Source organism: Acomys minous (genome assembly GCF_964271855.1).
Source record: "Acomys minous genome assembly, chromosome: 8".
Lineage (NCBI taxonomy): Eukaryota > Metazoa > Chordata > Mammalia > Rodentia > Muridae > Acomys > Acomys minous.
The window spans coordinates 99,216,924-99,229,512 of NC_140489.1; the positions used below are offsets into that span (position 1 = coordinate 99,216,924).

The window sequence follows — 12,589 nt, forward strand, 5'->3', positions numbered from 1 at the left end:
CTCCTCTCCATCCCAGTTGTAATCTTAATGCTCTGCCTGTGCCAAGCCAGTCTTTTGTGGTGAAACAAGGGAGATCTCACCCAAGAAATCCTTGGTGCCACCTTACACCTTTGTCCTTAAATTTTTCGAAGGCTCTAACTCTAGGAAATAGGTCAACAGCACCCGGGTCAGCCTGCTCCATGAGTAAAAGCGTATTCTATTTTTCTCTTCTTTCTTACCCTCTCTTGTTCCTCCCTCCTTTACATGTCAAACCCATTACTCTCTTCTTATAGCCCCCCATATCTTCATGTCAAATTTATAACATATATTAAAATATATGTTTATTATATTACATATATAAACATTACTAAACATAATACATATGTTTCATATACATATATAAATATATGTGTTTGTGTTTGAATATAGATTTTCATATTACATAAAACACAATATTTGCCTTTCTGAGTCTGTGTTATTTCATTCAACATGATCATCTCTAGTTCTATCCATTTTCCTGTAAATGACACAATTTTCCCTCAATATAGCTAAATAAAACTCCATTGTGTACATGCCGCATATTTACTTTATCCATTCTGTTATAGATGCTTATTAGGCTGGTTTGGTACCCTGGATATTGTGATATAATTTCACTCCTGATCTCAGACATCATTTATTCATTCAGCATACAGTTGCTGATGCTGGCTGCCTCTCCTTCTTCATGAGTAGCATGGCTGGCTTTTGCTGCGGGGAAGCCATGTGGGGGGCAGCCTGGTCCCTGATCTCCTGAGCAATGTGGAGCCCATATTATCACCATCATAGATGTATTTCAGGGATCTGAGGTCAATCTGCCACTGTTGAGTGGGACTCAGGGAAGGAGGCAGCTCAGAACAAAATGCCAGCCTTCTGTTTCCTATGCCACTATTGATTCTGTGCAATTCTGCAAAAGCAGCAGCTGCTGTCTAAATCTCCACCCCCTCTTATGTTGACTGGGTGGGAGACTAAATGGCGTCTCCATCTCCCTCACACCCAGCATGCCATGCCATGCTGACTGACTCTCAAGACCTTTGACTTTTTCTCTCACCAGTGACATCCAGGAATAGCCAAACCAGAAGGCTTTTTGTGCTCTTCCCAGATTCTGGGAGAACCTCCTAATCACACTGACTTCTAGAGATTTCCCTGGGTAGAACCATGACCCACGCACCTCCCTGTCAAGGTCCTGTCTCATTTCCAGGTCCAAGAAGATGAATGCTCAGCATTTGCACCAAGGGAATGGAGTATTTCTTCAAGGAAGTTAATAAGATTGTATATTTTAGCCTCAGGGCACTAGAGAAGGGAAAGAAAAATTCCCTGAAACAACATGTCTCTTGTTTAATAAAGTTTTATTATTATTATATATGAGTGTGTGGGAAAGAGAAATCTATATCTGTTCTTCACCATCACAGCTTTATTGGTTCTGAGCTTAAAAAATCAGTTTGGTGACTAACAGAATAAAAGAACCGGCTGACCGGTGATTTTTAATATTTGGCTCTTCCAGGAAGCAATCTAATAGAGTAAGAGCTTATTGGAAAGTGTAGATTATGTGAAATGAGTAACACAGGGGGGTGGGCTACGCTGGCTCACACCTTGGGACGACAGGCAGATGTCATAGGAGGCTTCTGAGAGCTAGCTAGCCCAGTTCACTCAACAGCCCAGCCTTGGGAAACATGGCAACACCTGGGTTTTGCTTGTCACTCATTCCTCCCTCTAAATCTTGGTTTTATGTAAAATTTAAATTCACCAGCTGAAAAACATCAGGTGATCATCCACCACTGGTACAGTATTTTCCTGCAGGCTTTCTCTGCTCCTTTGCAACCAAGTATGCATACTCTCTTTTTTTTGTTGTTGTTTTTGTTTTTGTTTTTGTTTTGTTGTGTTTGTTTGTTTCTCTGCCCCTCTGTCCCTCTGCCTCTGCCCCTCTGCTTCCCCACCATGTATCTCTCTGTCTCTGTCTCTGTATCTCTGTCCCTCTCTGTGTGTCTCTGTCTCTGTGTGTCTCTGTGTGTCTATGTGTCTGTCTATCTGTCTCTCTCTCTCTCTCTCTCTCTCTCTCTCTCTCTCTCTCTCTCTCTCTCTCTCTGTGTATGTGTGTGTGTGTGTGTGTGTGTGTGTGTGTGTGTGTGTGTGTGTAGTATTGTCTGATTATCCCAAGCATTCCATAAGCTCACATGCACCCCAAGATGCAAAATGGAGAGTTGTTTCAGATCTAGGAATGTTTGTCAGTGTCTCCTCAGAAGCTGAAAGGGGTTTCTGGAGCCTTCACTCTCAGCTCAGACTCTTTCCCCTCTATTTCTTGACTTCTTTTCCATAATCATGTGTCTTATTTAGTTAGGGTCACTATTGCTGTGATAAAACACCATGATCAAAGCAGCTTGTAGAGGAGAGGGTTTATTTTACTCACAGCTCCATATAAGAATTTACTATCAAAAGCAGTGAGGGCAGGAACTCAAGTAGGTCAGGAACCTGAAGGCAGGAGCTGATGCAGAAGGCAGGGAGGAATGCAGCTCACTGGCTTGCTCCCCATGGCTTGTTCAGCTTGCTTTCTCATAGAGCCCAGAACCACCAGCCCAGGATGACACCACCCACAATGGACAGGACCCTTCCCCGTCAATTAAGAAAATGCCTTATAGGCTTGCCTACAGCTAGCTCTTATGAACACATTTTCTCAACTGAGGCTCCCTCCTCTCTGATGACTCTAGCTCACGCCAAGTTAACACAAAACTACAAAACTAGCCAGCACACTATGTATCCCAACGGACTTCAGGAACCCTAGGTTAAATGAAACCACAATAATTTGAAGGTAGCCTTTTCAGAATACAGTAGGAGATCTGACTGTTTTTAGATATTAGAGTAATACTTTGTGGTTTGGTGGCATGAGCTTAACCAAACTCAGCAACCATTCCACCTGGGAGATGGGGGGTGATAATACTGAGGGACTGTGGATGATGATGATGTAATGTGATATGTGGGACAAAACCAGCACAGAAATATACCAGAGCTCAAGTCATGAAGTGTGAAACTGTGGTCTTACTAGCTTCGGCTCCATGTGTGCTATGCCCAGCCCTGAAATACCTAAGGTCCCCTCCTTAGACACATCTTCTATCAGTGACAAGGTGTATTTGACATCTGAAACACATGAGATGAGTCCACACAAGCCATAGAGGCATATAATGATGTGTTTACACACGGCAAATACAGACAATGACTACTGGGTTGGGTAGGGGTTGCTCTGTACCTCTGAGATCACCAGACAGTAAGAATACACTCTCTTTGCCTTGGCTCTGGCTGGAGACAATGGGCTTCACTTGGTCTCCTTATAGCAGAGTCAGCTACATGCATTCTCCAAGCCTTTGTTCTCCTGTGGAAGGGAGTGATAAAAGAAACACTAAAAACAGACCTGGCAACTGAAGTAAACAGAGGGCTTTTAAAATCTGAATGGCTGCTCCTTTGGATCGAATGCTGAAGATCCAGACAGATTCTACTTCCCAGAAAGAGAGAGGGTATTAAGTTAGAGGCCTTCTGGAAGGCAGGCTAAGCCTCTCTGTAGGAAAGGTTGGACTGATAGTCTGCTGAGAGCGACATGAGGGACACATTGTCCTCTACCAGGGTTGAGTAATCTGTCTGATGGGTAGAACATTTGGGCCAAAGCTTTGGCTTGATCCTCTAAGTGAGAGTGTCTTGCTTTCCTCTGCCTTTCTCCTGCCAGAAAAAAGGAAAGAAATAAGCATCAGTACAGTAGAGGTTGCCATGTCTGTCTCTGCTTCCGGGTCCTCTTGCTCTAGGGCTACGCATCCTGAGGAAAGCTATTGAAAGACTCAGACCTCCTTATCCCTTTGCATTGAGTTTTCATTACACTTTAAACATTGTCATGGACAGAATTAATGAGCAGAGGCCTACTGGATATTCAGCCAGAACTCTCAGAACCCCAAAGGTCTTGACTCTGAGAGCTTGGGACCGCTTGTCACTTAAGTGTTCCATAATTTTGTTTCTGATTAGTACTGTGTAGTAGTTCCAACAACTCTGGGGACTCCTTAGCCTCCTGCTTGGCCATCAGCTTGTTTGATTCACTCTGCCTTGTGTCTTATGGGCACAATTCGAGTCTATTGGGTCCCTCTGAGGTGGTGGCTCATGACTCTATAGGATATAAGCAATCCTGGGGACAATCTAATTTTCAGGCTCATCTTCACAAGAATGAAAACCAACAGCTCCTATCATAGACAACCAGAAAAATCTTTGGCCCCCAAGCTTTCCCCCTGTATTCTCACTGCCTAGAATTTTATTACTAGAACTTGACTCCTTTGGGATTAAAAGGCATTTTAGTCTTTTAAAGTCCTTTATTAAAATGCAAAGACATCTAGGAAGGTTGAAACCTTATATTACCAACAAGAATTTGCAGTCATTGAGGGCAGAAAATACAACTTAAATGCCTTCTCTTATATATTAAATTCTTAGCTGCCCATGACTCTTAGAAGGTTAAGTCATTCTATATGATCAGGGTGCTTAGCTTGCTGAGGGCTTAGCTTTTGTAAATCTAATTCAAGCAACAGGAAATGTCTTGGATTGAGGCCTCATCTAAAATGTTCATGCTGTTCTGCCTCCTTAAATGCAACCCATGAAATGCAATAAAACACTTTCTTAATGAATCACCATCTTTATTATAAACTGTCACTGTTATCCTTCCCTTGGACTCTTTCACCATCCATTACTACAGACAGGACTGTCTGTCCCTTCAGTAGCAGTTCTTTCATTTGCTTTTAGGCTTCTCGTCTACTCTAGACTGACAATATCTTCCTGTTCACGCCAATGCTAACTTTAAGCATTGTTTCTCTCTTCTAACACATCCTTATGATCCCTGCAGGTGGGAAATAAGATAGTAAAGCTGGAGGGCTGAAGTGTCTGTGACTAAAACAAAAATAGACTGACTTTCAATGAGATGTTTTCCTATGGGTAGGGATAACAATTGAGTAATTCTCATAGGACAGTAGTTGCTAGGTGCAGTGGTACATGCTTTTAATCCCAGCACAGGGGAATCTGAAACAAGATTTCTCTGAGTCTCAGGCCAGTCTAGTCTACATAGCAAGTTCTAAGTCATCCAATGCTATATAGTGAGATCATGTCTCAAAATAACAATATAAGACATTTCTTCTTTTCTCTGGTTCTCTGGTTCTCTAGATAGGTCCAATACCATCCAATTGGTAAAACATTTTCTCAAAATCAATTATGGCCCAATTTGGGGCAGTTCTAAGTATGAAAAAGTATACTCCAAGACCACAGGAGCAGAACAGGATGAAAGTAGGCAAATCAGAACCTGTGGTCCCCCTATTTCTAGAGAAAACATGGACAACATCAGCTGACACACAAATAAAACTATAGTGGACTCTGATACAGCAGCAATCAGATGTTCTTGGTGGACACCGTCTTCAACTGTATTTAAACTAACAGGTTACAAACTGTGAACAATTCACACAAGCCATGCTAAAACATTACTTTTCCTTCCACAATCTATACACATACCTTCTTTCTCCAAATACCACTAATTTGGGGTTTTGATAAATGAAACAAGTTAATGGATAGGGTTTTCTCAGAATATTGCTATAACAGCATAGGAGCTCTTGGCCTAAAGTGTTGCATATAAAAGTGAAAGCTTAGAATAACCTAAATCTATGAACTATGGATTCATAAAAAGAAAAATAAGGAATTTCTATAATAAAGCATGAACTACAGATACAAAAATAATGAAACAAGATTGTATTGGTATTAATAAGTCAATGATATCAAATGAAAATGCAAATTACAAAGCATTAATTTGATAATTCTATGTTAAGAGAATGAAAAAGGAAGAAATAACAAGTATCAAAATATCATTCATATACATATATCTATCAAAGAGTTTTTAGTTTTTAAGTATCTTAAAGGTATATACCAAAACATTTTTGTTACTATTTCTTTACTGTGGGGGTAACTGTTCACTTTATTATTTTCTGAGTGCCCCAAGTCACACACACACACACACAATTTATAATGAGAATTAAGTAATATTGCAATTTGAAAGTGACTGTCCTATGAAATCCCAACTACCCTGAGTGACTGTCTGGCTCTCTTGGCAGTGCTCACTGACCTTGCTCCATACATGCTCTAACTTCCTGTATATACAACCCCCACAGTACAGCTTCCTGTTTACATATCAGTCTCACCAACAAAGCCACATGCATTTTCTTCATGCATCTTTGCCTTGTACTGATGCTCCAAGGAAGCTTGTTGAATGGAGAGTTGAGTAAACAAATGGGTCTCATGGCTCCTGGATGGTTCATTAAAAGGTTCTGCTAATGCAAACTTAGCCGACTTTGGTGTATAGTTAGACAGAAAAAGGAAAGAAGATTCTCACCTGGCCTTTCATAAGCAGGACTACATCATATGAAGCGTGCTTGCCTGGGATCCCTTGAGGGGTTTCCTCTCACATACAGCAGGGGCTCAATATTTCCTTGTTCTCAAAGAGAATACAGGATTGGATGGATGACAGTAAACAGAACAGATTGTAACAAGACTGATTTCAACCTAAGCAGAGGATTTAGCAATGGCTGGAACTAAGCCCTGAGAATTGCCCTGAAGTCAGACAGCAGACACAAGAGAAGCTTAGAGATCATAAACCTGCCTTTTTCATTTTCCAGGTTGGATCCCAGTGTAAAAAGTGGTTTTCCATAGACACAGGAAAGTTAGCACTGAAATCTGGGTTGGACCTGAGAGTTCTCAACATTCAGCCTAGGACTCCTCCTTGGTCAGTAGTTTTCCAAGGCTGTAGCCTATAGTTTCTGGTATATCCATATGCCCATATTTTATGGGTAGGTAATAGAAGGTGATGCTCTTCACTCTCTCAGTTGCTTTTCTATTGCTATGAAGGACAGCAGGTTACCAAGAAGAGATTTGATACCCTATGAACATATACAGGGGGAGGTAATCCCCCTCAGGAACAGTCATAGGGGAGGGGAAGAAGGGGAAAATGGGAGGGAGGGAAGAATGGGAGGATACAAGGGATGGGATAACCATTGAGATGTAACTAGAATAAATTAATAAAGGAGAAAAAAAAAGACATCATGACCAAGGCAGCTTATAGAAGAAAGAGTTTATTGGAGCTTACAGTTTTCAAAGGTGAGTCCATAACATGGTAGGGAGCACCGCAACAGGCCAGCAGGCATGGCACTAGAGCAATAGCTGAGACCTTACATCTCAATTCATAAGAATAAGGCAGAGGGAGATAACTTGGAATGGAGTGGGCTTTTGAAGCCTTAGAGCCCTCCCCCCGTGACACACTTCCTCCAACCATGCCGCACTCCTAACACTTCCAAAATAATTCCTTCAACTGGAGACCAAGTATTTAAACATATGAGTCTGTGGGGGTCATTCCCACTCACCCCCATCACACCCCCTTATTCATCTGTTTGCCTCCCCCATATTCTATTCACTCTGTATTCTATTCCACTCTGCTTCCTGGAACAGCCCTCTCTCAGAACCCTCTGTGCCTCCAGAGATCCAGCTGCCCTGGGTGTTGGCTTGCAATAACCTTGGCTTTGTTCTGTTGAATAAAAGCAAATTCCACATCAGGCAACAAATGCTTTACCGTTCTTGAATAATTGAAAGTCTGGGCCACAAGCCCCAGCAGGCTAAGAACTGATTAGAAATAGAGAAGCAGGGGGCTTTGGCCAGTGCGTTTAGGAAGCTCCAAAGGGAAACCCCATCTCTTGCTGTCTGTTCTTAGAGCTCATATCTATACAGGAGAGAATAGGTAGGACATTGCAAGGATGTACGTATGCACCATTCCAAGGAAAATCTGTGCTTCTGCCAGCAAATTCATCTATATGGCCAAAGCAACAAAAATATGTGCTCCATCTCCAGGCCTGGGCTAAATAATCAAGGGAATTGTAAAAGTGGCTCAACCAGTACCTTCATATTCTTTTTATTTACTGTATTTATTTAATGCTATTTTTAGTTAATTTCTTAGGTTTACAAAAAGAGTAATGGATTTCATCACAACAGCCTCGTACATGAGCTGCTCTGATTGGTTCTCATTTATTCCCCTCCCAACAAGTCCCTCCCATGCCTCCATATTCTCTCAGGTGAACAGCTGGTAAGAACAAGCCCACCCTTTGGTTTATAAATGAGAACTGATCAAATCAGCCCATAGACTCTGATGCTCTCCTTTTTTCAGGGTCAAATGGAGAATACGAAACCCAAGTCACACATAGAGTATTTCTGTCCAGTTTATCTGAAAAAGAAAACAAAAAACTAAACTAAACAAAACAAAACCATTGACCAAAATGTACTTGGCAAAGGAAAGGGTTTATTTCAGATTTCATATCTAGGTAATAATTCATCTCAGATGGAAGTCAGGACAGGACCTCAAACCAAGGACCCACAGGCAGGAACTAAAAGAGGCCATGGAGAAATTCTGCTTACTGGATTGCCCCCCCATGGCTTTCTCAGTTTGCCTTCACATGCCAGGACCACCTGCCCAGTGGTGATACTGTCCACAGTTGGCAAAGCCCTGCTATGTCAATATTGAATCAAGAAAATGTCTCACAAGCTTGTCTATAGAACAATCTGATGGGAGCCTGTGCTCTCAAAGTTCCCCCTTCCCAGGTGTTAAAAGCTGACCAGCACCTGTGAAGCAAGTCTCCTTGCTCCCTGAAACCACTGCATGAGCAGACAGGACAGAGACCTCCTTTACCTATGAAACCCAGGGGATTAGACTCAGGACTTTTTTTCCCATTCCAGGAATGTATTGCATACTAGGATTGGCTCTGCCAAACCTCCCCCATGCTGTGAAGGCTCTAACTGTACCCATTGTGTAAACTGCAAAGGCAATCATATCCTTTTGACATTCAAAACTTTTTTGTCAGTGGTTTCACATAACTTATTTTTAGACAAAACTCCAAGACCTCCACACTTGGGTGTATCCCTGAGCCTCTCTGGTCTTTCCTATTCTGTGTTCACCTAGTGTGACCACACCCCTAACCATTGAGAAAGCTAGAAGTTTCTGTGGTTGTAGGAGCCTCTTGGAACATTGGAGTGAACTTCTCAATAACCCTCACAGCTTTGGTAAAGGACTTTCCTCCAGGAAGTTCCTTCTTCCATTCCCAAGAAAGTAAACATCTTATGATATGTATCTTCACATCCCTTTGTATCTCCCTCGTAATTGCTACATTCCCTGTGATACCATGAGCTCCATTATAGCAAGGAGATATGAACCAGTACCTATTATGATGTCTGGTTCAGAGCATGACATGTAAATATTTACTATATTATCAAGTAAAGGAATGGTTGTGCCCAATACAACAGATAAATCAAATTCAGACCACTAAAATGTCCTTACTATCTTTTCATATTTTTGCCCCCACAGAGTGTTTATTTCATATTTGTTACATGCCAGGTATGGTTCAAGGCACAAAAAACACAATAGTAAGGCAATCAGGAAATCAGGGGAAATGCACCAAGTTAAAGGAAACATATAATGAAGAAATCCATCAAACTAAACACACAGACACATACATATATACACACATACACACATACATACATACATACATACATACATACATACGTGTGTGTGTGTGTGTGTGTGTGTGTGTGTGTGTGTGTGTGTGACATACACTCAAAGAATACTTTATGGCGGGAATAGATGATTAATGGAAGTGTTGGCCACAGATAGCTGGGACTAAATCTCATGCTAAGACCCCCCCCTAATATTTATATCCTGCCAAATTTCCTTTTCTCTTTTACCTGAATTCCTTAATGGTGTACACTTAATTAGCTTTCTATTTTAATGCTATTTTGGCTAGTTCTAGTCTATGTGGGTCAGGTATCATTTTGTTCCCATCAACTTATTTCCTTTGGTTAGATTCCTAAATGGAAAATTATTTAATCAAAATGTACATTTTTTTAAAGATTTCATGATGTACTTCCATCATGTTATCTCAAATAATTTTAGGAATTAAAAGGCCATTTCAGTAAAAATAAGTGTACTACATTTTTGTGTAATCAGCAGGACTGAAAGCATGTATCATTTTGTCTTGTTTTTACTGCCATTTTAGTAGGCATAAAAAAGGCATGTGAACTAAAGTTTCCAGTGGGAATGGAGAAGCCACACCTATACTTAAGATTCTCAAAAGCTAGTTGACTAATTAGAATCTCAAGATTGGAGAGAGCTGGAATGTTGTAAATCATAAACTAATATTATCCAAAGCTATCTTCAGTCCCTTTATATTCACTCTCCCCATCTCTATGTCTGACCTAACGATCTTCTATCAGGTGAAACCTTTAGAATGTATTAATTAACAGACAACTATCTTCTACCAACCCCAAAGCAAAGAATCTAATCAGATACCCTCCAAATCAATGAGCAAGCCCCTCTTCCTGCTTTGCTGCAGACCACCCACTCGATATCCCCACCAATATGCTTGGAATGCACTTCAATGTGTGGCTTTCTTTTGCTTAAGTGACTATAAAAGTTCATGCAGCCTCATCCATATAAGACATCATGGGAGGCAACTCGATCCCAGTTCTCCAACCATGCTTACACATCTGGCATGGGATCAACCCTACTTGATTCCTTTGAAGTGACATCCATGTTTTATATTGATAAGTACTCCAAGTTTACTTTCGTTGCTATTCCTCTCTCATTCTCATTTTTAAAATCTGAATACAAAGCATTGTTTTTACCATGGAAACCTGTGAAAGTAGCTCCACTCTTGACATTTTCAAGTGAAGAGCAGAGATTATAATGGAGTTCAAGACAGCCAGGTGGCTTTCAAGAATCCACAAGGAGAGAGGGACCATGAGCTGTAGTGTGGAAAAGATGGGAGTCAAGTCAAGCCTCCCAGGTGGATACACTGTAGAACGTAAATAGCCAATACTTGAGGCAAATAGGCTATGTCACCAGCACACAGACCTAGGAAAAAGAGAGGATGTGTCCAAGAATCCAGAGAATATCAATACTTCTCACCAGGGAAATTGTGGCTCCAATGAATGATTTCTGTTTCCATTTCTTTTTATGCTTTTTTTTTCTTTTTTCTTTTGCAGAGTAAATAGTTGTGACCATGCATCCTCGAGACTTGGTTATTCAGATTATTTCTGTGTGGTTTCCCTTTGTCCTCCTTTGTTGTATGGAGATCAAATCTCATACAGGCTACTACTGAGTTTTATCCACAGCTCAGTAAAGGCCATATAAATAAATCATTTTATTTTGACAGGTACTATCATGTTTAGCTATTTAACCACCTACACACTTTTCTGATGGTGATTATGATTAGCATATAGGTTTTAAGTTCAACGTGGGCTTTGTTCCAGAAGTCTCCTAAGTTTCTTTCTTATGAGTCCTGGACATTTTAAGTAGTAAGTTAAGTTGCAGCTGATATGAGATGTTCTGGGTAATTTCTATTTTTCTTATAGTTGGGCATACCTTTACACTAGATATTGACTAAATATTAAATATTTTTATTCCTGTCAGCTCTCATGTGTTTCCATCCCTAGAAACTGACTTACAAATACCATCTACCACTTTTAATATGCAGCCTTTATGCATTCAACAAACAAGATTATATATGGTTCCAATCAAGGTGTAGAGAAAGTTTCAACATTGTCATATACTATGCTTGCTTGTAGTTTACCCTCACATACTTTCAACTTGTCTCAGCCATTGATATTTATTTGAGGGTTGGGCATGTGTGTGGGTGGGGGGGGGTGTGTACCTGCATGCATATGTGTATGTGCACACACATGTGGAGTCTGTGCCTGTGCCTGTGGGTCTGTGTGTATACTTCCCTTTTCCAGAATATCAAACAAACCACAATATTCACAATGCCATCCTTTGAGAGCTATTTCTCTCACTTGGTAGAATACATTTTCTTTTACCCAGGGTGGGGCATGTATCAATAATTTAATCTCTTTTATTGTTGAATGCCATCCATTTACATGGCTGCACTATAGTTTGATTCTCCATCTACTTTTTAAATGTCCACTTAAGTTGTTACAGTTCAGACCTATGGGGACTAAAGTATCTGTAAACAACACGTGGATAGGTTTTTGTGTGACAATAACTTTTTATTTCTCTTGAGAAAACATAAGAAATCACTACACTGCTTTTCAAAATGTCTGCCTAGATTGCACTCCCAAAAATGCACAAGAGTTCCTGTTGCTCTACAATGCATCGGCACTCGTCTGCTACTCATTATGGCCCATCTGTTTGATGTGTTCTTCCCATCCAAAGACTAGCTCAGCCCAGCCCTGCTTAGTTGGCAAGATGGAGGGGGGGTAGGGGTAGGGGGAGGATGTTCAGGGAGGTATGACCACAGACTTGATGTGGATCTCATTGTGATTTGAATGTGCATTTTTCTAACAAATGAGGATGAACAAACTACTATGGCCTTATTTGCCATCAGTATTTTTGATAAAGTATCTGTTCAAATATTTTTTCATGCTTAACTGGTTTGATTGCTTTTCTTACTTAGTTTTCAAAATAATTTATGCATTCTGGATAGCAGTGCTTTATATTCACCAATATTTTCTCCCAGGCTTTTTT

The 12,589-nt window shown here is 40.7% G+C and overlaps 1 long non-coding RNA gene across 1 annotated transcript in view; it reads right to left on the reverse strand.

Moving 5' to 3' along the window:
- Positions 1 to 2,816: 2,816 nt before the first annotated feature.
- Positions 2,817 to 12,589, reverse strand: part of LOC311602977 — a 115,173-nt gene continuing 105,400 nt past the window's right edge. Inside the window, exon 8 of the long non-coding RNA XR_014780906.1 lies at positions 2,817 to 3,376. This is a non-coding gene — a long non-coding RNA (uncharacterized lncRNA). The remainder of the gene's footprint in view (positions 3,377 to 12,589) is intronic.